The sequence below is a fragment of the Belonocnema kinseyi genome, chromosome 6, assembly GCF_010883055.1.
Source record: "Belonocnema kinseyi isolate 2016_QV_RU_SX_M_011 chromosome 6, B_treatae_v1, whole genome shotgun sequence".
NCBI lineage: Eukaryota > Metazoa > Arthropoda > Insecta > Hymenoptera > Cynipidae > Belonocnema > Belonocnema kinseyi.
The window spans coordinates 120,573,213-120,600,565 of record NC_046662.1 but is presented as its reverse complement, the minus strand read 5'-3'; the positions used below and the strand labels follow the sequence as shown (position 1 = coordinate 120,600,565).

The following is a 27,353-nucleotide window of genomic DNA, read 5'->3' as shown; positions in this document are numbered from 1 at the left end:
TGACCATGAATTTCCAAATCAGAGCTGCTTACGAGTTGAGTGTTCAATACGAAATGAAGACAAATCAGCTGTGACCAAGTGCATTCATTATTGCGCATGCGCGTGTAACCTGTGGCGCCATCTGTTGGTATGACGCACAACCTGACGCTTCTCAAATATTATTTAAAAAGCGGTTTATTTTCGCTTAAAATCGAACAAAGTGTGCATTTGTTTATATAATTTATTTATAAAATAAACAACTATTGCTGGTTTGTAAAATTTTTTTAGAAAACATCATTGTAAGTATGATTTCAGCAAGGTGAGAGCAAAAACCGATTAATTTTTGTTTAAAAACGTCCAAAATGTAAATTTGTTTATATAATTTGTTTATAAAATGAACGAATATTTATGGGTGGCAAATTTTTTTTCAAAAAAATCACTGCCAGCATAATTGCAATACAATAGGAAGAAAAAACGGTTCCTTTTCGCCTAAAAACGGCCAAAATGTGCATTTGTTTATATAATTTGTTTATAAATAAACAAATATTGATAGGTGGCAAATTTTTTTTCAGAAAACATCATTTACAACATAATTGAAACAAGATAGAACAAAAAAACGGTTTCTTTTCGCCTAAAAACGGCCAAAATGTGAATTTGTTTATATAATTTGTTTCTAAAATAAACAAATAACATTTAATGTTAAATTTAAATATTCACGTATCATCCTCACAATGAAAGCAAGCGATTTCAGAGCAGAAATATACGTTGAAGCCGGATAACCCTTAATGTCGAGTATTTGTTAATACAATTTGTTTATAACAATTAACTATGCAAGTTAGGAATTTTTTTTTCTTATACCCCTGTGCACTAAATTCAAGGGACGAGAAGTATACGAAAAATTTTGTCTAGAAGATAAAAAATGAAATTGGAAAAATCGACATTTTATTCGATGTTTGCATTAAAATAAAAATTAAATAAACAAAAAAATTTAAAAAATACTCTCAACATTTTCTGAAAAATTTAGTTCTGAATTTAAAAAAAAAAAATTCTAAAATCGGTGCATAATTGCGTTCTAAATGTCATTTTGAACCTCGTTTTCCGAATTCACCCCACTGGGTGCTGCTTTGACACAGCTGATAACAGACTGACACGTATGTCATACCAAATATGTTTATTTGCATTTCCAGTGCAAACATTAGTTTTTTCATTATTGGTGCATAATGTTCGTGAGCGATTTTTGTTGTTTTGTCCCACTTTGATAAATATAAACCTTATAACTAGCCCATTGACTACATTGCAAAGTGCTTGCAGGCATGGACATTGGAAACACGGGACTAGGTATGCCATCCTAACCTGGGCGAGCGGGGTTGGATCCACGGGAGTGGGGAGAATTCCATGAGTGGGGAGAGCCGCCATATTACTATGTGCCATTTGATTATGCGCACGAGCATTTTTGCCGACAAACTGTGCATGAAAATATAAACATATGGGCACTGCCATGTTTGTCGCGGGACATCAAAAGGTGGCGGAACTCCCCCTCGTTGCATCACCCCCGCAATGGCATGCCTAGTCCCTTGTTCCCTATGTCCATGCTTGTAAGTTGGGAAAGAACAATTGACGACCAGGTTTGGTCACGTGACCCTATCGTCGCATGGCCTTATTTCTTGATTTAAAAGTCTTGTCCTCAGGTGTTTCTTTACCAATTTTCAAATAGTAGGCGAGGAGCACAGCGTTGACTTTTAAAGCTCTTGTTCGCGTAAGGTCTGACCCACATGAGTAATAAACAATATTTCGGAATCATCCAGAAAGGCGAGGATGTCTTTGTGGATCAGGTTGGCTATAAAACATGTTTTTATTCTACTATCAAACTCTTGTCAACGTCGATCCATGTTATACAGTTACTAATGTCGTCACGCTTTAGTGTCTTCTTTTGCACACCACATCCTTTTTTAACGAGTAAATCGAAACGGGCCTTTAGAGATTCACATTTTTCAATTATATTTAGACACTTTCGTTTTTGACTTATTGTCAGTGGTGGTTCCTTTCTAGAAAGTACCTTTCTCAAAGTCTTTAGATACAACACGCACTCATTTTTCCATTTATTAACTTTATTTAACCGTATGGTACCAGACGATGAAATTAAGGTTAAAGCTTCCTCGATACAAGGAACAAGTATCACACACTCGTTAAGCAGAAGCATCTTGAAACCTGCTCTAAAAAGGTAATATTAAAGTTTTTCGACAGCTTTAATTCCTCACAAACACTGTTCACGAATGTTTATTGCTTTTTTCTTGGTCACTTTACTAATGTTCACTTCACTAATGTCCACTTCACTACTGTAATTATTTTTTCTGAAAACTATTCACCTTAGATGTTTCTGAAACGAAATTCGAAAACGTATTGATTGCGCTTCGCTCGGGCTCGTCTTTTATAGTCGACAACCCCCTCTTTAGTGGAGGTTTTTCGAAGGATTGACGACGCAATTTTTGAAAACCGTTGTCTCTAATGCATGGAACTTTCTAAAAGGCTAGATGACTTGAAAACCATTGTTTCTATTACATCGAAACTGAAAGAGCCTGCTAAATCTTGTCTTTTCTGGAATTCAAACATATATACAACTGCCATTTCTAGTTAGCTCAGTGAATAATCTGTTATAGAGTCACCAACACGCATGCGTCGAACTTTCTAGAAACTTCCACTGAAGAGGGGGTTGTCGACTATAAAAGCAGCGTTAGATGCTCACAGTTTCAGTTTAACGCGAAACACGGTACCACGCTATTTCTCTGGTAAAAAGAAAAAAAAGTGAAAGTGAAAAGCGTAAAGTAAAAGTGAAAAGCGTAAAACAATACCTTTGGAGAAGATAGATCTTAACGCCGTAAACGCAATTGGACGTATGGAAGGAGCTACACCTGTGAAACCGTTACTACCCTCACCCTAAAGAAGGAGTATGGTATGTCGTCACTAAATTTTGTAAAGTGAACACCAAGTATGGTGTAAAAATAATGGTTGAAATGACCCTACAATCTATTTGAATTCAGATACATTCATTGACTGTACTTTCTGTGTGTGAGTATTGTGTAAAGATTTATGAACCATATATACTAAAACTTAAATCAAGATAAACTACGTGTATTTTAATTAAATCACCATACACTTTAATTTTACTTAGATTTAAGTTATATATAAAAGATTTTAATTAAGCGCGCTTTCCGCATTGCTGTATCTCTGGCGAACTTTAACGATGGAAATTTCTATCAGCGATGGTTGTAAATTTCCTTTCAAATGGTGGACCTCAAAGACAGCGATGGGTTAATTTTCTTATTTTTAATACTTTAATTTTATCTATATTCAAGTAATGTATAAGCGATTTACATTTTCGCGCGCTTTCTCCATTGTTGTAGCTCTTGCAAACTTCAACGATGGAATTTTCTATTAGTGATGGGTTGTAAAAATTTCCTTTCAAACAATGGAGCTCAAGGACAGCGATGGGTTGATTTTGTTATTCTTAATACTTAAATTTTATTTTACTTAAAGTTTTGCATTAGAGATTTAAATTTTCGCGCGCTTTTTGTACATCTCTGGAAAACTTCAACGATGAAATTGTATGACAGCGATGTGATGAAAAAATTTTCTCTCAAACAATGCAGATCAAAGACAGCGATGGGTTGATTTTGAAATTTCGCGCGCTTTCTCCATTGCTGTACCTCTGAAAAACTTCAACGATGGAATTGTAGAACAGCGATGTGATGAAATAATTTCCTTTCAAACGATTGCAAGATCACAACCAAAGAAGCTTGGAACAATAAAAGAAATACATTTTTTATTATATAGAATATAAATTTAAAATAGAATTAAAAAAGGATTTAAAAAAAAGTAGAGGTAAAAAGAATTCAAAATAGAATTTAAAATAGAATTTTAAAAAAATACATCTTTTAAGATTTGATGCTTTTTTTATGAAATAGGCAGCAGCAGTGGCAGCAATTTTGTTGTTGTGAATGAAACAAAAATTTTAAAAAATGTTAACCGGCTCCACCATCGCTGATTTATGGAGCTCATAACGTCTAGGGGGATGGGAGGGCATCGAGTCTCATCTATGAAATTTACAGTGTCTGGAGAAGGGTGAGGCATACACATGTGAATAAGCCTGACTTAACCCAACTAATACTAATGATAGTCCAATGCCTAAGGTATAATGAAAGGGTATCTGTCAATAAAAATTGAATGCTAGGTCAGACTTATTCACTTTTGTATGCCTGACCCTTCTCCAAACACTGTAAATTCCATAATTTTTTTCTATGGTTAACACACAAGAATAAGAACTTCACTACATGATAACACTTATTACTTTTTCGAAAACACTGTGACAACCATAGATTTAAATAATTGCGTGGAGAATGAGACTCGATGTCTCCCAATCCCCTGGACATTATGAGTTCCAGAAATCAGCGGTGGTGGTGGAGCTTGTTAACGTTTATGGATTTGCTTACGTCTCAGTTAATGAAACTGAGACGTAAGCATTTCCTATGTACTATGCTTCATATGGACTACACTTTTGTAACAGCATGCGCTGTTTTAGAACAAGTATGTCAGGGCGCTAGCACCCTATTACTGAGTACTTACCAGTTACTTGACCTTTAGTTTAAGACACTCAAAAATATACCAAAGGGCAAGCTAAGCCGTAAACTCTTTCGAAAGTTATCGTGCTAACAAACTAAACATCTACAGACTAACAGACAGACAGAATAATTAAAAAAATATATTTTGATGTATTAAGCGATAATTCTGGATTTTCAGGTTTTTTTATTTTATAAAATGTGAAAGTAATTATTAGCTCATTTGATAAGGAATCATGGTAATTTATACTAATAATCGGTATATTCTTTATATATTTAATATGTTGAAAGAATATAAAACTTAAAACATATTATGCTTAGAATTATCTCAGGGCCTCTACTAAAATTCTGTAAAAAAATTCCCTGACAATTCTAGGATGGTGCCAGGTATGTATAAATTTTCCCAAGGTATAATTTTCCTGAATAATGAGCCACTCAAGTATTAAATATCACATTCTTTAAAGCAATTCTGACTCTAAATCCCTTAAAAAGTATTACATAATACTTTTTAAAAAATTCCGTTATCCGTTTGTGAATGGTTAAATGGTAGTTAACTAAGTTTATTAAAAGTGGTAGAAAAATAGGAATAAATGAAGCGTGGTCCAAAAAAAGCTTATTTCTAAAATGTGCGCCCTACAAAGTTTTCCTTTTGGTGTCAAAATGTCTCCCGAATATTGTCATTATTTATAAAAAAAATATTTAGGGATCTCTCAAGTCAATTTTTGCAATAAATTGCTTTTTTAATTTTAACTATTAATTTATAATTTTATACTTGAGTACATATGTATTTTATCCATTTTCTATTTTACACGAAGAGGGACAACTTTTAAGCCTCGAGCCATTTTAGAATAAAAAAATAAGGATACTTTCTATAGCACTATAATATGAATGGAACAATTACGCGAGTTAATTATGAACAGCCTTTTTCTTAGTCCTTATAAATATATGAATGTGTAGGAACAATAACATTTTTATATATAAAATCAAATAATGTTACTTAATTTATGGAAGTAACTTTATAGAAGGACAACAAATTCCCTAATGGTACAAGCTTTTAGGAAATTTATAATCACCACTAAAAAAATCCAACTCCGAACAAAAAATGCCTTTGATATATTGAACTCTAATCTACTTGAGCCTACGAGAAAAATGAGCTTCCTCATTTTTTGTTCTAAATTTCTTTTTAATTTTTTAATAGTTGCTTAACATTCGGAGCAAATTTAACATATTCATATTTTCAGTAAAATATATTCAAGAAGAAATTCTGTTTGAACCTCCTGAAAAATGTGCAATTATATCAGACAACAATTTTGAACATTTTTCTTCAAAATTAAGATGAAAAAATAATTATTTATAATTTGAAGTAATTAAAATAAAATAATAAATATGGAAACGTGAACCAGAAAAGACGGGAAATGAGTATGATAGTGAATTTATTTATTTACAAGGAATTCCCCAAAATTTTAGAAGAACCATCTATCAAATCACTTGAAATATCACAAATAACATTTCACATAATATATTTCAATTAAAAATAAATTCAATTTCAACTTTTTTTTAAATGTTAAGTTTAGTTGTTAACTGTTTTCATTCCTACATCATTTACTTCACAACGCTAATTCAAAAATCTTTTACTTGATCATTTTTCGATTTTATATTGTCATTTTTGAACGTAAATTTTGTATTCAAAGGATTTAAAAATAAAACAATATAAATTAATTAATGGGTTTCAAAACTAAGCTGTATTTCGAGTTTTTAATATTGTACAAAAATTATTTTACACTGTGATTCTAAATCTGTTCTAAATTAGACAATTTAGAGATTTTGACGTTTAAAATTTAGCTTTTTCAATACGAAAGCCCCAATAATTAAGCAAATTGAAATGTGCTGATTCAAACTTTACAAAATAATTATAACATAAAAATAACTTAAAATTAATACATTCATTAATTCAACGATTTTATTTTATTTAAAATGCTTTTTAAATATTGTTTCAGTCGATAATATTTAATTTTCAACCCATTCAGTTCGAAAATTTTTAATTAAAAAAATATCTGAATGAGCAATTATACATTAAATATTCAAAAGTAAACAATTTGAAACTGAATCGTTTGAAATAGAAAGCCTTAAATGGTAAAAATTTCAGAGTAGGACATTTAAACTTTTAACTTCACAATTGTTATTGCAACGTTAAGTAACAATTAAAAATTATTAATTTGAAAGGACCAAAATTGAGAAAAATCAATTTAATTTTGGTATTTAATTTCTTTGTAATTTCGAGAGGAACTATTTTAGGTTCTTTGGTAGTACATTTTATATTTGTAAAGTTTTTATTGAGTTGAAAGTGATACAGTTTTTTCTTTAATTAGAAGAGGTCATTTTTCGTATTTTTAAGATTTCTATTGTGTTTGAAGAAAGAATTTTTCATTTTCGTTTTTTTTTTTAATTAGAAGAAAATATTTAAAAAATGTATATTGTTATTGAGTCGGAGGAAAGAAGGTGTTGATTTTCTATTGTTTCTGAATTTAAAAGAGTTATTTTTTTATTGTTATGGTTGTTATAGAAATGGAAGAAAGGAAATTCTTTTTTTAAAGTTTTTAAAAATAGAAAGATGCACTCATTTTTGGATATAGTTAGATGATACCTTTGTTGTTTTTTTTTAAAGATAACGTTTTTTTAATTGACCCAACTATCATAACAGTGAAGACGAATTTTTGATTGACATTAGGATCAATCGTATTTTTTTTTGTTTTTTCTGCAATTAATTTAAAAGATATTAATTTATTTTTGATAAAAAATAAAAATTAGATGTTTTAATCTTTATAACCAACTGACTAAATGAATTTATCAATAAGACTATGTGAATCAGTCTCAACTTATATATTTTAATTGACCTAAATTCGTTGCAATATATATTTTCTAAGGAAACTTTTTTTTATAATGTTTTTATTGAGTAGGGAGATGGACATGTTTCATTTCTTAACAATTGTATTAATGCAAGTTGAAGTTGAAGATAAGTGTTAATTTAGAAAATTTAAAACGATAGCGTGCATTCATATTTTTTAACCTGAGATCTTTGTACAATTCAATTTATCAAAGTGTGAAGGTTTAGGTTTTGCAGTTTAATTGCACTTAATTGAAAAGTGTTTAAAGCTTCTATTTTATATGTATTAATTATTGAGAGACTAAATAAAAAATTTCCATTTCAAAATTAGTTTAAACTTTAATTTCAATTTCACTAGTTACGAACATTTTTGTATTACAAGCGCACGCATGATTGAAGAGATTTGGCGGGGAATCCCAAATTATGAGCACAGTAGAGTCAGTCAGATTGTGTGATCGTCGCGAGTTTGACTATAGACGGAGTAGCTCGGAAACCTTCGGGTGTTTTTAGTATAGTATTTTAGAATTCTCGCAAATCCCTGTTGCAGATAGTACTAATGGTACTCATTTCAATACACATTCTGATAGAATACTAAAATTACTTACATTTCTTACAACTTATGTTACTTAAAATTCTGACTTGACTAAAAGTTTTACAAAACTTGTTATTGACCATTATCACTTTTTCACACTCACCATTTTCAAACAGTAAATAAGACTTTTTCTAAACGTGAATACTAATTTTTGCTCGCTTAAGTTTATAATAATACATAAAGAAATATCATCTCTTATTATAGTAGGAATCTTTATAGCAGTACTCCAATTATCCCTAAATTCTTACATTTTATTTTAATTATACATGAAGAATTATTCAAATGTTGATATCAAAAGTATCTCTATGGAGAAAATTAATTAGAAAAATCAATTGCGTATGTCATAGTAAAATTCGATGAACGTTTCCAGAACTGATATATGCAATTGATTTTCATGCATATTTCTCAAAAATATTTTAAAAAGCTATTTTTTATACGATTAAATTACATGAATAATAACTTTTTTTAAATATTTAATGATACTGAAAAGGGAGAAGATTAATTGGAAAAATCAATTGCGTAAGTCAAAGTAAAATTCGATGAAATTGATGTGAAGTTGAGAAAGACACAACGATATAAACAAAAGAAAAAAGTGTTACGTAATATATGGACGATCCCTAAAACGCGCAGATAAAAAGAGACAGAGTAATGCATTACGCATCCATGTGGAACTACTGTGAGTGCGAACTACGAGATCTGATAGAAGAAACGCGCTGTGGGCGTGTTCAAGCTCGCAACCCGCGCACCATTACACTGTGTCAACGAGGCAGGCGGTTTTTTCAAGTAAGAAGCAGCTGCATTAAACGTTGAGATAAAGTAATTATTATTCAAAAACAAATTTTTAATGTTCACTTTTTCTCCCTGCCAATAAAAATATACAATCGCGAAATTCAAAAGGTAAAAAGTAATTCAAGTAAAAATGCTGGGGTTTCTCTCGGCATGCGAGAAAATGGAGATTGGCCAGCTGCGCCGGATTTACCAAGGGGCACGGCGGGGCTAGTGCCCTTGAGTAAGAAAAAACAATTTTTACGAATGTGTCTTTCTATAGTCTGTAATCTGTAGTCTATATGGTGTATGGCATGATAACTTTCGAAAGATTGATTGGGTTGGTTTCTGCTTTAGCACACATTTTCAAGGCCTAGAAAGAAAGACGAGTTCGTAAACCAGGTATTTTGGATGAAAATTCTAAAAGTGAGTGCAATTTCAAAATATTTCAGACTATTTTTTTCAAGATTTAAAATTCGATGTACGGCTATTTATAGTACTCGGAAATTCGAACAATTTTTCCCAATAACTTTTTCAATAAAAAGAAAATGATCAGAGTTATAGCATTTTCAAAATCAAAAATTCCATTTTTTGGTCTAGCTATGCAAGATACAGAAAATGAAGTTTTTGTTTTTAGTCAAAAAAAAAAAACAACATTAAAAATAAAAAATTAAAGTTTAAAACAAACGACACAAGCTACGAAAAAATAGACAAAAGTTGTTTCTCTAAAAAATAGCGAAAACTCATCCAAATTCGTCATGGATCTTTTTGGTATGGACACATATTTTTTGTTTTAATCGTAAAAAATAATATCCAAATTTAAAAATTAAATTTTTTGAGAAACGACTTAAGCTACCAATTAAAAATAAACAGACTAAAGTTTTTTACCACAAGAAGGTCTATAAATTCATTATTAATCATTTTTCGATAAGACGAGTTGTTAAATTCGACTGAATCACCAAAGTGCCTCTGCTTCGTGAATACGACTACTTCTGTCTTACTAGCTGCTAAAGAGAGCCCATGTTCCTCAAGCCAGTTGTTAATCAGATGGGTGGCATGCTGTACTCTCCACTGTGCCATTTCAATATTTCTGGCTAGAATTATTAACGCTAGGTCGTCTGCGAAACCAATCAGTTTGGCCCATTCAGGCAAAACAATTTCGAACACTCCGTTATAGAGTATGTTCCATAGATCTGGACCAAGAACAGACCCCTGAGCCACACCTGCTGTAACTTTTCGTCTCTGCTGTCCTTCAGTGGAGTCATAACACAATTCCCTGTCATCTAGGTAATCGCTGATCACCCTGCGTAAATAGGGCGGCACCCTAAACCGCTGCTCCAGTGCATCAAGGATATCAATCCACCTCGCTGAATTGAAAGCATTCTTTACGTCCAGTGTGACCAGCACACAGGCATCTCTTGACCTGTGGTTTCCCTGCCATGCTCTTTGAGTCGCTCTGATCACCAATCTGATGGCTCCAATCGTCGAACGCTTAATGCGGAATCCATGTTGGTTCTGTGACAAACTCCCAGCTTCTTCACGGCAGTGCGTAAACGTATCCGTAACAATTTTTCAAAAATCTTCCCGGCATTATCCAGCATACAGAGTGGCCTAAATGAAGAAGTGGTAATAGGTAAACCTTTTCCCTTATCAAGCAGAACTAGTCTCTGCACCTTCCACCTCTTCGGAAAGACACCACATACCAAACACGCATTGAACATATTTAGAAGTATTTTAGGATACTCGTCAACAATTTGTTTAAAAATCTCACCAGGGATTCCATCTGGACCTGGGGCCTTGTGGTTGTCCATCGAATGAATGACGCTTCGTAGTTCTTCCATATTGTGATCTGGGAAGAGTCCTTCCACTATTGCCTTCATAGACTGAGGATCTTTCGGAGGAACAGGTCCTACGCTTTCAAGACAGTGGGTTACAATTTTGTACCCCCTACCCCAGATGTCTCTGTCAACTTCCTCGAGTAGCGAAATCCATCCCCTTGTTTTGCTGATTTTAATAGCCTGTGTTAGTGCCTTTTTGGCCGCAAAATATATTTGGTCAGCAAGACCGGCGTCAGCACGACGCCTCTTACGCTGAGCCTTCCTGCGTTTAGCCAGTGCTTGTCTGCGAAGATCTGCTATACCTTCATTTCACCAATAATTTGGTTCTGAATTTCGCTGTATAGCTCTTTTGGGCATAGACGCATCACATGCAGTAGAGATCACATTCATTGTCTTATTAACCACATCCTCAGCCATCTTCCGTTCAGTGGGACCTAGAGTGTCGAAAGTAGGTCTGTCCATTCCGGACAGTGTATCCAGCATCGCCACACGATCAAGTCTAGCGACATTTCATCCCCGCGTTCTCCCAAAGTCAGCATGGGCTCTTCTTCTTTCAGGGTGTTGATCAACCCAGAATTAAATGTACTGGTGATCGCTTCCAGTAAAATCTTCCAGTACCTGCCATCCTCGTGTTGTTGATGAAGAACCCATAGATACAAGAGTAATATCCATGATGGTTCCCTGGCAGCCACTGCGTCTAAAGGTTGAGACCGTACCCGTATTGAGGATCATTAGGTCCAACCTGGCCACCATCTCTACCACACTACCACCTCTATTACAGGTCCATGGCATGTCCCATTCATGTGCCTTTGCATTGAAGTCACCCGCTATGAAGACATCTCCATCCATCGAAATTCCATCGCGAAATTCAGCGATACCCCCATTTGGTGAAAGGTAAACGCTTACATAGGTGGTGTTTCCACTCCTTACCCAAACGTAGCCATCACCTTTGCCCATATCAACCACTGAAAACATGGCTGTATTTCGGATCCATATGGCCGCAGTACCGGTATTGTCCGGATACCAATTTCGCCCATCCATTCCACAATACTGCTCGGAAATAATGAGCAGATCCGCCTTGTGATCTCGCGCAAGCTGTATCAATATATCCCGTGTTAAAGTCGTGGCGAGCCGATCTGTGTACACACCAAACGGGATCTTTGCTCCGGTCGGCTATCTTCGCCTCATTTTGAAAGTTTCGTTCGCTCATGCGCCTTCACAGTGAAGTTTTGCCCGCGTAAATGCAAACATGGAAAAGTGTGAAGCTCGTGCTATTACTTTATCCAATAAACTTAATTCGACATTTTAAAAATGTGCAAAATATTTTACCAGAAATAAGAAAGAAGAAATTTGCATGTGCCATATGCGAGAAACAGTTTTCTACCTCTAAGACTTCAGTGAAACATCAAATTGTTTCATTCGTCGGAAGAAAAATCGGTACCAAAGAAGTTAACAGCTTCAAATCTGTTTTTATAATAAGTAGAAAGTAAAGAATATTTTAAATTTCAAATAATTTTTCCATTTAAGACAGCATATTATATAGACAAACTTGGTTTCTTGGACCCTATAGCTATCTTGAGTTTTAATCTATACACTAAACTCGCTACAATTATTTCGAAAATATTTTTTGTAATTATTATCGCTTCTTACCAATTTTTTGAAAATGGTTAAATTTTAATAAATCATGGATTACTTTCCGGAGAAAAATATTCCCTACAATTATACTTTTTTTCAAGTAAAGAAAACAACTAAATAATATTCGAATATAATTATTTGTTGCAACAACGTTATCGTTATGTTATTATACTTGAGAACGTAGAAAAGCTTTTTTTTTTTGATAGATTTTATTTTCGGCACAATTACCTTAACAAAAATTTATATTGTTGCAGACTGAATTGTGAAGAATGGGATTCCTATTTTACAAAAAGAAGTTCAATGTACAGACATATGAATGAGGTCCATGAGATGAAACCTAATTGTCGTGCAATGCCGAAAATAGGGTCCCCTAAGTGCGATACTTCGTACAGAGAGTATTCACAACTACACGGCCATATCTTTCTGCTTGCCATAATGTTTTCATGGAAACTGAAAATCTATACTGTAAATATATAGAAGGTACGAATTTCGTTTTATATATGTATTGCATCAGTTCAAAAGTTGAAAAAAATAATTATAGCAGTAGGTATATTTAAACATTTTCGGGAGTTTATTATAAATAATGTTTATTTGTAGTCCTTGTATATATCTAAATATCTAAAAATAGTACTATTACTATATAAAATAAAATACATTTTTTTCATTCATGAAAGTAACTTTAATCAAGAATGATTAATTGCTCAATGAGATTAGATTCTACAGATTTAAATAATACACTTCATTTAGAATTAATCAACTTTTGAATTTTTACCTGAAGTTCATGAATTTAAATAAAAATTCTTAATATATTCTTTTAAGTCAAATAATGTAAACCAAAAGTCCTAAAGAAAAAATGAAGATATTTCTGGAATCTTCTCGGCAATATCTCAAGGTTTTTAAAAACAATATACCTTGAAAAAAATCATTTTCAACTAAAAAGATGAATATGTAACTAAAATTATGAAATATTTAACTGATCTAGTTAGACTTCTAGTTTAATAAGTCATTTCCAACTAAAAATAATGCATTTTCAGCAACAAACAAACGAATTAAAAAAAACTATTAAATTTTCAACTAAAAAAGATAAACTTTTTACCAAATATTCAATGGGTAACTTTTCAGTTAAATAAATCATTTTTAATTTTAAGAGATGAGTTTTTAACTACAGTGGTGGAATATTCAACTGAATTAGTTAAAGTTTAATTTGCTAAAATTACTTTTCAATAAACCAAAAACAAATAACTTTGATTTCCAACCCGCATTTATCCTCCCCGCAGCGATCCAAATATGACCCAAAAATATTTAAAAACTACATGTTTACTTTTTAGCCATTTTCGTCGTCTTTTTCATACATGATTGAAATCCAATTACCAATTACTTTTACCAAAGTAATGTTAAAATCGTAATTAACTGTATGTGCTCTATTTTATTTGAAATTTTTAATGTTATCGAAAAACAAATACTTGAGAAAATAAAAATTGTTTAAACAAATAGAAATCTATTAAACATTAGAAGAAATGTATCCAATCAATTAAAAATAAGAACTTTGATAGAGATGGTATTCACCGTAGCAACAAAGGCTTCGGGTGATGCAATTTCTACAGTGCTTCAAGCAACCGAAAAATTTCTTGAAGAAATTCAGAAATAATGCAATAACGATGATACATCCAGTGTGCTATTCTTTGATCCAATTGCTGTACATCCCAACAATGCGAAAATTGAACCGCAACGGTTTCACTCCACAAACAAATCCTGCCGCACGCGGAAACGTTTGTTAGAGACTGCGAAAAAGAGCAAAGTGAAAAAAATAATAAATGTGCCTTATGATTTTGACCACACATATTTTGCAGCGAATAAATAGATGTAAACAAAATATGTGGGTCAATGATGGCGACTTTTGCGTAAAGATCATTTCTGTTATTAGGTGGGATAAGGGAATTAAGAAATTAATGAGCTTTTTTTACTGAAATATTCTATTAGATGACTCAAGACTTATGTAACGAAGAATAAAACGCTAATAAGAATTTAATTAAAAAAATATATTCCACAAACTTTATGTGATACCACTAAACTTAAACATTTTCTCAAATATTTACATTGACTGACAATTTTAATATATGTATAGCGTATAAAATATATATAGTTATAAAACATGAGAAATATGTCTACAAAGTATAGGGTGCGATAAAAAAATTAATAAAAAGTACAAAAAATTAATTGAATCATATTTCATTTCCATAAGTTGTAAAAACTCCCAATTAAGTACTAAAATCCATTTTTCTAAATTCAAAAATCGCGCCAAATACATTGCTCAGAGGCCACACACATACAACTTCCGAAATGAGCCGAAATGCGGCGAAGATAGCCGACCGGAAGAAAGATCCCGTTTGGGTTCTACACAGATCCGCTCGTGTTCTTCATAAGCATCCTGGCGGAAGCGTACTACGCCTACATGCCAAAGTTGGGATCACTGGACAAACGCTGTTACTTACAGAACATAAGGTCATCCCATGTAACGCGCGGAGTCCAATTTGGCACGAAACGAGCAATAATTTAAATTCTATCAAATTATTACTACATTTGGAACATTTTCGCTTCAGCTCTGGAATTAGTATTTAAAGGCGAATAAATAAAAAGAGTTTATTTATCACATTACAAATAATAAATGAATTTATTAGAGATTCGAAGTAAATTTACAACAACAAAAAATACAAAACTGCCGGACGCGTCCGAACGCAATATTGAATCTATCGGATCTAAATCTCTATGATTTCGTGGATGAGAGCTTTGGTCCTGTCGCAGCGGTCCTTAGCTCCCACTCTTTCGCGTTTTCTTTCTTTAGCCAATTAGACTTACTCTACATCTCCCTACTCTAATTATGACAAATACGTCGACTATGGCTTACTATTTCTTCTTATGGGAAGAAGGTACGTGACTTCACGCTTCGTCCGCTTTTGCGATAAAGTCCAGGCACACCCTGGCGGACCGATGGAACCGAATGGAACCTCTACAAAGTACGCGTAAAGACCCCATTCGGTTCCTTTTTGAAAGATTCAAAAAAACAGCAAGATCAACTTTTAAACTGTTGAAATTCTGATTCTAAGTTAAATTTTTTATTGGAAACTCACGAAGTAATCACAATACTTTTTTTGCAGTTGTAAAAAGTTAAAAACATATATAAGATCTATAACGCCTGTTGACTGCTACTTACAGATGATGCGTTTGAAATGTAGTAGTCAACAGGCGTTTTCCGTCTTATATTTTTTCTAACTTTTTACCGTTGCAAAAAGAACTATTGTGATTATTCCGTGACCTTCTATAAGGTGTTTTAACGTAGAATCCAAATTTCAACGACTTAAAAGTTGATTTTGCGGGGTTTTTTAAAAGTTGTTTCTTACAAAGGAACCGAACGGGGACCCAATGGAGTCTTTACGGGTACATTGTAGAGGCCCCATTTGGTTCTTTCCGTCCGCCAGGGCACACATTGTGTATATTATAATTCGGAGAACTGACTGCCCGGGGGTCTTAACCGTCTCTGCGAAAGTTCAAACATTGGTTTAGTTGATTCAGTTAAATAACGTTTTGTCACCAGTTTTGTATTAAACAAAAGATTTATGTATCCTGCTATCAAGCCTGATATCCTATGTCTAAATAATTATAATTGGATTATATCAAATTTCATCTATTTAGGCATTCGTGACAAATCTAATATATACATTTTTTCGCTTGCAAGAAATGATTATCGCTTAAATCATTCTCACGCCATTTTGCCCTGAGATGTAGTTTCCCTACCGATAGAAATCTCTGAGTATATTCTAAAGATTCTCTAGGGTCAGAGAAGCTCAGAGAAATTCTCCGCAGGCACTCAGGTAGATATATTTAAAGGTCCAGATAGTTCTTTTAAATGTTTAAAGTCTTTAAAATGTCCTTTCCAAAATTGAAATAGACCCAGTGGGCACAAAATTTGGCGACGTCTTTAAGACATCGTTACGACATCTTTACGATAACTTTACGACATCCTATGTCCATGTCGTTTCAGTATCTTTGCGATATCGTAAAGACATCGTCAAATCATGCAACTTATTCACGATATCGTAAAGACACCTTAACGGCATGGACATAGGATGTCGTAAAGTTGTCTTGAAGATAATCTTAACGATGTCGTAAAGACGTCGCCAAACTTTGTGCCCATTGGGGAAATACGATCATAAATAACAAGCAGAGAGGCTGAAATTGAAATAAGAATTCGATCATAAATAACAAGCAGAGAGGCTATATCAATAGAGTAGCCGACAATCAAGGATCCTTTGTTAAGATTTCAGATTAAAATTTAGAAGTAGATTTGTTAAATTTTATAGTTAACAGCCTAAAACATAATAATTCGGAATGTACGGGTTTCGATGATTTCAGATATCTAACTTTTTTTTAAATGCTTCAAATTGCAATTAATACAACGTTTCTCGTAAATGTAACGAGATACGCCAAAAAAGACAACATTTTTTAATCCAACTAGAAAATTGTATATTAGTATATAAGTTATAATTATAATACCGCCCGGTACGTTCCTTTTGTATTCGTGACGTACCGGGCGGGCAGAGTTATTTACAGTAGTTGGTCGTGGCTAATCCGCTCTCCCTGTTTAAATTTCTCTTCAAATTATTAACACTTTTTTTATTTAACTTATTTTAAACTTATTTAAACTTATTAAACTTATTAAACTTATTAAACTTATTAAACTTATAAAACTTATTAAACTTATTTACAGTTATAACTTATATACTGATATACAATTTTCTAGTTGAATTCAAAAATGTTGTCTTTTTTGGCGTATCTCATTCCATTTACGAGAAACGTTCTATTAACTCCAATTTTAAGCATTAAAAAAAAAGTTAGATATCTGAAGTCATCGAAACCCATAGATTCCGAATTATTATGTTTTAGGCTGTTAACTATGAAATTTAAAAAATCTACTTCTAAATTTTAATCCGAAAGCTTAACAAAGGACCCTTGAGTGTCGGCTACTCTATTGAAATAGCCTCTATGCTTGTTATTTATGATCGTATTCTTATTTCAATTTCGGAAAGGATATTTTAAAGCCTTCAGAGCATTTAAACGAGCTTCCTGGACCTTTAAAAATATCTACCTGATTGTCTGCGGAGAATTTCTTTGAGATTCTTTGACCTAAAGAATTTTTAGTATATACTCAAAGATTCTTTTCGGTAGGGAAGGGAAAGTTTTATAACACTTTTTTATAGAGCTCCAATCAGAAGTCCAGAACTCTTAGAACTCTCACCATTGTGGAATTTCAAAATTTTGGATTTTCTAAACGTGCCGCAGTTCTCCCAATTTTGACTTGATCGAAAATTTGTATAATACGTTTTTGTTGAGCTCTTAAAAAGAAGTCCAGAACTCTCGTCATAACTCTTAGAACTCTCAACATTTTGGAATTTTCGAAATTTTGGGTTTTTTTAAAAGTGCCATAGTTCTTCGAAAGTTCTTCGAAAGTTTGTTCTAGAACAATTCCATAGCAACCGTTACAGAATCGTGCAGTCACATAGCTCGAGAACAGTTCTGTCTTAATTTTGTCACAGTGTTCTAGAACACTGTGACCAGTTTGTTCTAGAACAGTTCGTTCACAATTTTGTCACACTGTTCTAGAACGCTGTTACCTTATTGTTCTAGAACAGTTCTGTCATCATCTTGTAACAACTGTTATAGAACACAGTTCCTTTTTGGATCTGGAACAGTTACAGAACATCTTTGCTGGGAAGCTGTTTCATTTCCTATAGGTGGCTTCTATACTGACCTATATAGGTGACCCTATGTAGGATCCTATATAGGTCACTTATAGGATCCTTATATAGAATACTATCAGTGACCTATATAGGCATTTGCAATAGAGGGGCTACTGTGCTTGCTTTGGGGCGGCGCTCTGGTTGGCCGTACTTGGCGCGCGATTCAAAATTACGCTAAAAAACAATTCTTATAATTTAAATTTAAAAAATAATTAAAATATGTACAAGAATATATAAAAATTAAGTAACTTTCGATTTAAGACATGAAAAAAATTCTGACACATATATTTTATAAACAACCGTTTATTTTCATTGAACTGCAAAGACTTACTTATATTTCACAAACCATTTTCAATATATACATTTTTTTAAATTCCATATAATATTTCAGCAACTAAAGATATAGAAAGGAGCAAGGAATAGAAAGAGAGTACAAATCGAGAAAGTTGACCTGTCCTTTTCTAAGGATGGTTATTAGTTCTACTCACCTTCCATCTTCTTCTATTATAGAAAAGGATCAACTGACTAATGTACTATAATATGTCGATGGTGAAGACGTTACAAATAACTAGCCACGCAAACAACAAAGCTGTATCTGCGACGTATTTTGTAATATTATCTTTCAAAGTATATTCTTTGGAAAATAATTAATAATAAAGTTATTTGACAAATCATTCTTTGACAAATAGCAATATTTACTAAATACCAGCAATAAAATTAAACCCTTACCTCAATCTGTGCATTATATAATCAGAAAAATGCGAATTACACACGCTTATGTGCGGTTCTTTGTTGATAAGTCCTATCATGTGTGCTCAGTAAGTAATTGTTGGATAAGGATAGTAGTTCCTTTCAAACAAAAGATAAAACAGATTTCGATAATAAATACTTTTATAAAGTACAATGGGAGGATGAAAATTTTTACAAGGCTCATGTAATCTTGTTGGGTGGTAAGAATTTTACTAGTCAGTATTCTTTTCTGTTAAGTTCGTTAATTTTTCATGAATATAATTGAGAAAATTTTGACGTAGAATACTGCGGTGCAAATGAAATAAAGTTTATGTGCAGTTCGGATAAGTCACCTGTCGCTTTTTCGAATCCGTACAATAGCAGTCAAATATCTTCGATTGAGATGGTATTTATATAAAATCATTTTAGCAAAAGATTATACATAATGGATGTTAATAAATACCTTCTAAAACAATAATATTTGATTCTTCCTAATATTAAAAAAATCACATGCGATTAAATTTTTCTCTTTGATCAATGATGTTTAGAAACATCCAGAAGAAATTTTAACGTGAAATAAAATCACCTACTGAAAAATTTTGATTTATACAATTAATGTAGTAAACTCGTAATATTAATTAATATACTTAATTACAGACAGTTCACTGAAACAATTTTTTTTGAGTGACAGACAAAATTCTTAGAAATGGAAAAAATTAACTGCAAGGATAAAAAACTAATAATTTGGAAGGAAAGCCCGTTTTAAAAAGTCACGCTTCAAAAAGACAAGAAATACAAATTAATTGTTCTTTTTAGAAGATCCACAAAGATTTCCTCTTCTTTTTTCATACCTTACTTTGTCTGTGAAATCATTAGTATCCAGGGGCGAACTAGGCCGCCGAGCAACTGGTTAAATGCCCGGTGAACCCCCCGCCGATATAATTTATTACTACTCAATCATGCAATAAACAATGCAATTTCAGGTCTCTTTCTTAAAGGCCCGGAGGCCCCTTAACCCCTATTCTCCCTGTTAATATATGCATTAAGATATTCAATTTTATGTATATTTTTGAACAGATAAAAAAAATATTTAAAAAAACTATTTCTTCTTTCTATAATTATGAATTAAATTATTTGATCAAATTAAGCTTATTAATTTTCTGATGTATAACCACTGACTTATTTCTTGAGGTATATTTACGAATAATTTAACACATCTATTTTCTGGTTATGTAACACTTTTAAATGTCAAATAATTGTCTAACATTATAATAATATTTGGCTCTTAATTCTGCATATTTAATTTAAAAAAATATAGTATTATGAATAAAAATAATGGACTCTGGAGGTAAATAATTGTAAAATTTGCGCCAATGGTAATTCCTTCGATAGAAACTTAATTTGTAAATCATTTCAGAAATTTCCTAACTTTCATCATTTACCGACATGCACCTTCATAGGTGAAGGTTCACCGAGTTCGGCGCGATTTTTAAAATTACTCAAACATTAAAATTCCCTATAAAATGTCACGGAATAATCGCAATATTTTTTATGAACAGTAAAAAGTGTAAAAAAATATAAGACGTATAACGCCTGTTGACAGCTACTTACAGACGTTGCCTTTGAAGTGTAGCAGTCAACAGGCGTTATACGTCTTACATTTTTTTAAACTTCTTACCGTTGCAAAAAAAAAAAACTATTGCGATTATTCCGTGACCTTCTATAGGGAATTTTAACCTAGAATCAGAATTTAAACAATTTAAAAGTTGATTTTGCTGTTTTTCGAGTTTTTTAAAAAGGAACCGAATGGGGACCCTATGGGGTCTTTACGGGTACTTTGTAGAGACTCCATTCCCTTTCTTCGGTCCGCCAGGGTCGTACGAAGTTTAGATATCTATTAAGAAATTGTTATTGAAAATAATTTTCACATCTGAGCACGTTAAAGCAAAAGAGAGGCTCCTGCGGGCTGCGCGGGAAAAGAAGACTACAACTTTTTGAGAGCAAAAGTGATACAAGTAGAGCCCGAAAGTAAGAATTCAACATATATGTTGTGAGCAAAAGAGCAACAACTTTTTGTTTCTCTTTTACTCTCAAATCAATCGAGTCGCATTTTTGTTCTAAGCTTTATGGCGTTTCGTTTTTTCGTTTTGGTATTTTCGGTCAATTTTTCGTCTAGAACAGTCGATACTTCATCGCAACCAATGAATACAATAATATTTCCCAACATTATGTTTCATTAAGTTTTTTAAATTATCCTCCTACATTAATTTGTAAATTGTATTCAAACGAAAATGTTACGCATTTTTATATTAATTTTTTTTTCTTAACAAAATTTTTATAATAAAAATAATATTCTAATAATCATTCGTAATTAATAAAATATATTTTATATTAAATTCTTTAATTTTATTACTGAGAATAAAATGTAATTTATATACTATGTAAAATTATAATTTCATCAATAAATTATTGTAGATACAATAATTCAGATTACATCAACAAAATGTCAATATCAAGAAGCAGCCTCAAATTCAAAATGATGAAATGAAGATGTATGATTATCATTTATTCGAATTAATATTATTAATAAAAATAATCTTCCAATAATAACATCTTACTCATAAAATCCTGTAGTTATGAAAAATAATGATCCATAAATAGAATCTCTTAAACAAAATGAAGATTGATTATATTAATACAATTGAATTAAAGAAAATATTATTCCTGATAAAATTGTCAACATTAGACCAATGAATCTTTTAAATTTATTTCTGATTAATAAAAAATGAAAAGATCAAGTAGTTGTTACAACAGATGATGATAAAATAATTGCATTTAATAAAGGAATTTCATGAGGAACAAAATCATTAATATTTTTAGGGGGTCATAATCTTCCAATCTATACATTTGGAGATGAAGCTGAATGAAAATAAGATCAAAAAAAGAAATAAAAAATAATAATCCTGAAAGAATAAATAAAAATATTCCTATTATTAATCATTTTCGAATTTGTAAAGTATGTAGTCCTTGAAATGTTCTTTCACGAATTACATCTCTTCATCATTGAAATGAAATAATTATATATAATCCTAAAATTATTAAAATATAATCTATATAATTAAATTTTTAATCCTACCAATTAGTGTGATACGTAATCTTAATGAAATAGAAATTGGTCAATATCTTCTTGTAACAATATGATAGGGATGATTATAAAAATATATTTTCATTCATTAATCATTTTCAGAAGAGTATAAAGATTTTAAAATAGAAAATACGTAAGCTTGTATAAAAGATACATCAACTTCTAATACTACTAATAATGATTGAATTAAAATTATATAAATAATTATTATTAAACCTAAATTATTTCTTGACTGTCTAATTAGTGTTATTAATAAATGACTAGCAATAATATTTACTGACAATCGAATAGCTAAAGTTAAAGGACGAATTATATTTCTAACCGATTCTATTATTAATATAAAAGGTATTAAAATATATGGAGTCCCTTAAAGAGTTAAATAAACAAATATATGAAAAGAATTTTTAACTCATCCAAAGTAATATATTACCAATTCATAAATTAATTGATAATGATAATGAAAGAATTATGTCTTGTAGAATTACAAATATAAGGAAAAACACTAATAAAATTTTTTAATATAATAAAAATAAATAAAGATTTAAATATTAATAAATTAGTAAAATATACAATTTTATTTAATTAGATTTTTATTTCCTTAATAATAAATTCTGCTAAATAATTTAATAAAATGAAATATTTAGAAAGTTCGAATCAAAACGAACTTGGTAAAACTATTATAAAATATAATATTCTCAATGAATTTTATAAAAAATGTATTCTTGTACAAGGATCAAAAGCTGAAAATAGATTTTCGATAATTTAAATTTAAATTTTATATATTTTAAATTATCTATAAAAATTGTATTATTTAAAAAATATAAATCATTTTTTATGAAAATAAATGTAATAATAAAATATAATCATAAAAATAATCAATTTATAGGTTTTATTTGAGCAATAAAAAATATTAAAGTAAATTAATAATATCAATATGAAATATTAATGTTATAAAATTAACTATTTTTTTTCATCAGAAGTATTTATATTCATTATTTATTATTATGAATGATTTAAAAGATCATTGCTTTAAATTAAGATATCTAATGATTTTTAAATTAAATTAATTAAATTTAAAAATATTTTCAATTCAGTTGATTTAATTACAATTGGTATAAATCTACAAAATTTCCGAACATTGTCCAAAAAATAAACCTGGGCCATTAATAATTAAATGTAACTGATTAATTCGTCCAGGTACCTCATCAACTTTAATTCCTATTGAAGGAACTGTAAATGAATGAATTACATCATCTGCTCATACTAATATACAAATTTGTAAATTTATTGACACAATTAAACGATTATCAACATCTAAGAGTCGAAATGAATTTAAAGAGTCTTAAATTCTTAATATAAAAGACGCGAAATTTACATGTTTGAAATCAGGAATTTCATAACTTTAATATCATTGGTTAAAATTAAAACATAAATTGGAAAAATTGTTCAAACAATTTCAATCATTTGATTTTCAGTATTTGAACTAATAAAATTATTAAATAAAATTCTTATTATTATGTGAATGAAAATAAATGTTGTTATTACATTAATTATTAAAGTATAATCCTGAAATTGAATTAATCATTCTATTAATGGAGAAGAAGAATCTTTTAAATTTAAATGTTGTCAAGTATTTATAAATTAAAATATTCAAATAATTATTTAATAATTATAGTGACTTCATTATAAGAATAATTTAATGGTGGTATGCTATTTATTCACTCAACTGATGAATTGAAATCATTTTTATATAACATTAATCGATAAGAAACATATCTCTCTCAAATAATATAAGTTAATGAAAAAATTCTCCTTAAAGATAATAATGAACCACTTGATGAAATTGAATTGAATAATAAATAGGTATTCCGCTAAATTCTAAAAAATGTTGAGGGAAAAATGTTTATGGACCCCGCAGCAAATGTACATGAAATGGCTTTTGGTCGATTTTGTTTAAACTTCGTAAAATTGTAGTTCTCAATGTCTCGATCAAAAGTCTTATGGAGCAAAAAGTTCGAAAATGGACAGTTTTCCTGTTATAGAGGGTTAAACATCCAACCCTTTTAAGAAACATTACCAAATATCTCGCAAACTGCAGCTCTGCCAAAAAAAATGTTCCCTATGAAAGTTATTGGGCTCTAACGGGGAAATGCAAAGAAAATCATGGCCTTAAGACACAGGTCATTTTTCAAGGTCATTCAATGTGATCTTATCATTTATTGCTAATATTCAGCCAATCAAGACAAGATATAAAGAGGAAATCAAAATAGAACCCATAAAGGCAAGAAATGAGAATTACTTAGTCAATAGCCAGCCAATGACGGAAAATCATGAGAAGGATGTTTTCAAGACACGTCCTTCTTGACTTTCACGTCACTTACGCCCTTCTTGACCCCCGTCTCCTCGAAAAAGAAAAAAAAGAACAAAATAATATAAAATAGGTATTGGCGTGCGCAGCGCGCAGGCGTGATAAGCCCCTAGTACTTTTATAATCATAAGAACAATAACTGGCCGGATATTGCCTCAATCAAGCTCATTTCATGCCTTCATTGGCTAGATATTGACAACATCCTGAACAAATCTTGCCTTTATTGGCTAGACAATGACTAAATCTCGCTTATGTCTTGCCTTCATTGGCTAGATAATAACTAAATCGCACTCATGAATTGCCTTCATTGGCCGGATATTCTCTAAATCAAGCTCATTTCATACCTTCATTGGCTAGATATTGACAACATTCTGGACAAATCTTGCCTTCAGTGGCTAGATAATGACTAAATCTCGCTCATTTCTTGCCTTCATTGGTTAGACAACGACTAAATCGCACTCATGACTTGCCTTCATTGGCTGGCTGTTGACTAAGTCATTGTCATTTCTTGCCTTTATCGGTTCTATATTGATTTCCTCTTCATATCTTGTCTTTATTGGTTAATTATTAGCATTAAATGACAAGTTCACATGGAATGACCTTGGAAAATGACCTGTGTCTTAAGGCCATGACTTTCTTTGCATTTCCCCATTAGAGCCCAATCACTTTCATAGGGAACATTTTTTTTCGCAGAACTGCAGTTTTCGAGATATTTGGTAATGTTTCTTAAAAGGGTTGGATGTTTAACCCTCTATAACTCGAAAACTGTCCATTTTCGGACTTTGTGCCCCATAACACTTTTGATCGAGACATTGAGAACTACAATTTTACGAAGTTTAATCAAAATCGACCGAAAGCCATTTTTGTAATTAAAGGATATCAATGAATTACTCCTCCAATGATTCCAAACACAGATCCTATTGATAAAACATAAAGAAAATGAGAAACTACATAATAAGTATCCTGTATAACAATTTCAATTGATGAATTAGCTAATGTTACTCGAGTTATTCCTCCAATACAAAATAAATAAATAAATCCTAAAGATCATATAATTGATAAATTAAAATTAATTTTAGATCCATATATTGTTGCTAACCATCTAAAAATTTTAATACCTGTAGGAATTGCAATAATTATTATAACTAAAGTATAATAGCTCGAGTATCAATATCAATTCCTACAGTAAATATATGGTGACCTCAAACAATAAATCCTAATATAATAAAAAAAATAAATAAATGTTGGTATAAAATAGGATCTCCTCCCCCTATTGGGTCAAAAAATGATGTATTTATATTTCGATCAGATAATAATATTGTAATAGCTCCAGCTAAAATTGTTAAAGATAATAATAATAATAATAATAAAGTTGTTAAAAAAATAGATCATGCAAAAATAAAGGAATTTGATCTATTTTTCTTAAATTAGGTCGTATATTTCAAATTATTGTGATGAAATTAATTGATTTTAAAATCGAAAAAATTTCAGTTAAATGTAAAGAATGAATAGTTGAATCAACAAAAATTCCGGGATGCCCTAAATTTGGAGATAATGGAGGGTAAACGGTTCATCCTATCCCAACCCCTTGATCTACTAATATACCACCTAAGAATAAAAATAATGAAGTAATTAAAAGTCAATATCTCATATTATTTAATCGAGGAAAAGCTATATCTAGGACTGATATAAAAGGAACTAAATAATTTTTAAATCCCCGAACTATAATTGGTATAACTATAAAAGGAATAGATTATGACGGCAGCAGGGAGAAGTGAACTAAACAATGATATTTCGACAAGGATCTCCAATAATTGTGAATTCAAGGAAAAACGCTACCTCAACTAGCCAAGCTGTCAAGCAACACTCAACGCATGAGTAGGTATTCCCACATGTAATCTTAGGGGGTCTCAGTCTAGAGCAGTGGTTCCCAAACTTTTTTTGCAGTTTTCAAGTCGAATTTGAAGGAAGCAGGAAACTACTTTATAAAAAAATGAAAGGAAACAAAAGTACATACATATACTAAATAATTTATCTTAAATTACTTGTTTATTTTTAATAACAGTTCAAAAAAGTTTACCTTATTAAATAACTAATTATTTATTTAAATTAATAAATTTAAATAATTATTTGAATTTAAAAAATATTTATTATGTTATTAATTTATTAATCATCATTGGATCTTTAAAAAGTATTAGCTTACTTTACTCGATAAATTCAATTAAATTAAGCATAGGAATGTCTTCTATTAACCATATAAGATGAATATTATTAATTTTAATAATTAATAAAAAATATTTATTTTTTATCATCTAATTTTTTCAAAAATTTCATTAAATTAAATTAATTTATTTATATACTACCTCCTTTTATAGAATTTTTTATAAAAATATTTACCATCTATTATTTTGTCAAATACGATTTTATATTTTTATCTTATTTTTTATCAATATTACAGTAATTATATATTTTTATTATCTAAAATTATTCATAACTTCTATCATTTTTTAAAATAATAATTTAATAATTAATATAAATTATAATTTAATAAAATATAAATTCTTATTAACTTTGTATTTTTTAATTTTTTAATAATTACAATATATTATTGAATCTTTAATAATTTTGTGTATTTAATTCTTTAAGCACTAATTTTTCAGAAATTTTAAGTAATAACAATATTTGTATTCAATATATAAAAGAAAATCGTGTTTCTATTATTAGATTATGAATCTAAAAGTTTAATTAACTTATTTTTAATAATTTTAAGGAAATAAAACTTTTAACCTTCAAAGTTAAAATAGTAATTATTAAAAAATTTTTTAATATGGCAGGATAGTGTAATGAATTTAAACTTCATAAATAAAATTTAATTAAACATTATTATTAGAAAATGATATGCCTGAATAAAGGATTATTATGATATAATAAATTATGTAAACTAATGTTTTAATTACTATCATTAATACTATTATTTTTATTATTATGACAGAAAAATGTATTCATTTTA

General features: G+C 30.5%; 1 long non-coding RNA gene across 1 annotated transcript in view; it reads left to right on the top strand.

Moving 5' to 3' along the window:
• LOC117174989 overlaps positions 1-18,751 on the top strand; it is a 72,048-nt gene extending 53,297 nt beyond the window's left edge. The window contains exons 7-8 of the long non-coding RNA XR_004467414.1: positions 12,561-12,786; positions 18,493-18,751. This is a non-coding gene — a long non-coding RNA (uncharacterized LOC117174989). The remainder of the gene's footprint in view (positions 1-12,560; positions 12,787-18,492) is intronic.
• Positions 18,752-27,353: the final 8,602 nt, after the last annotated feature.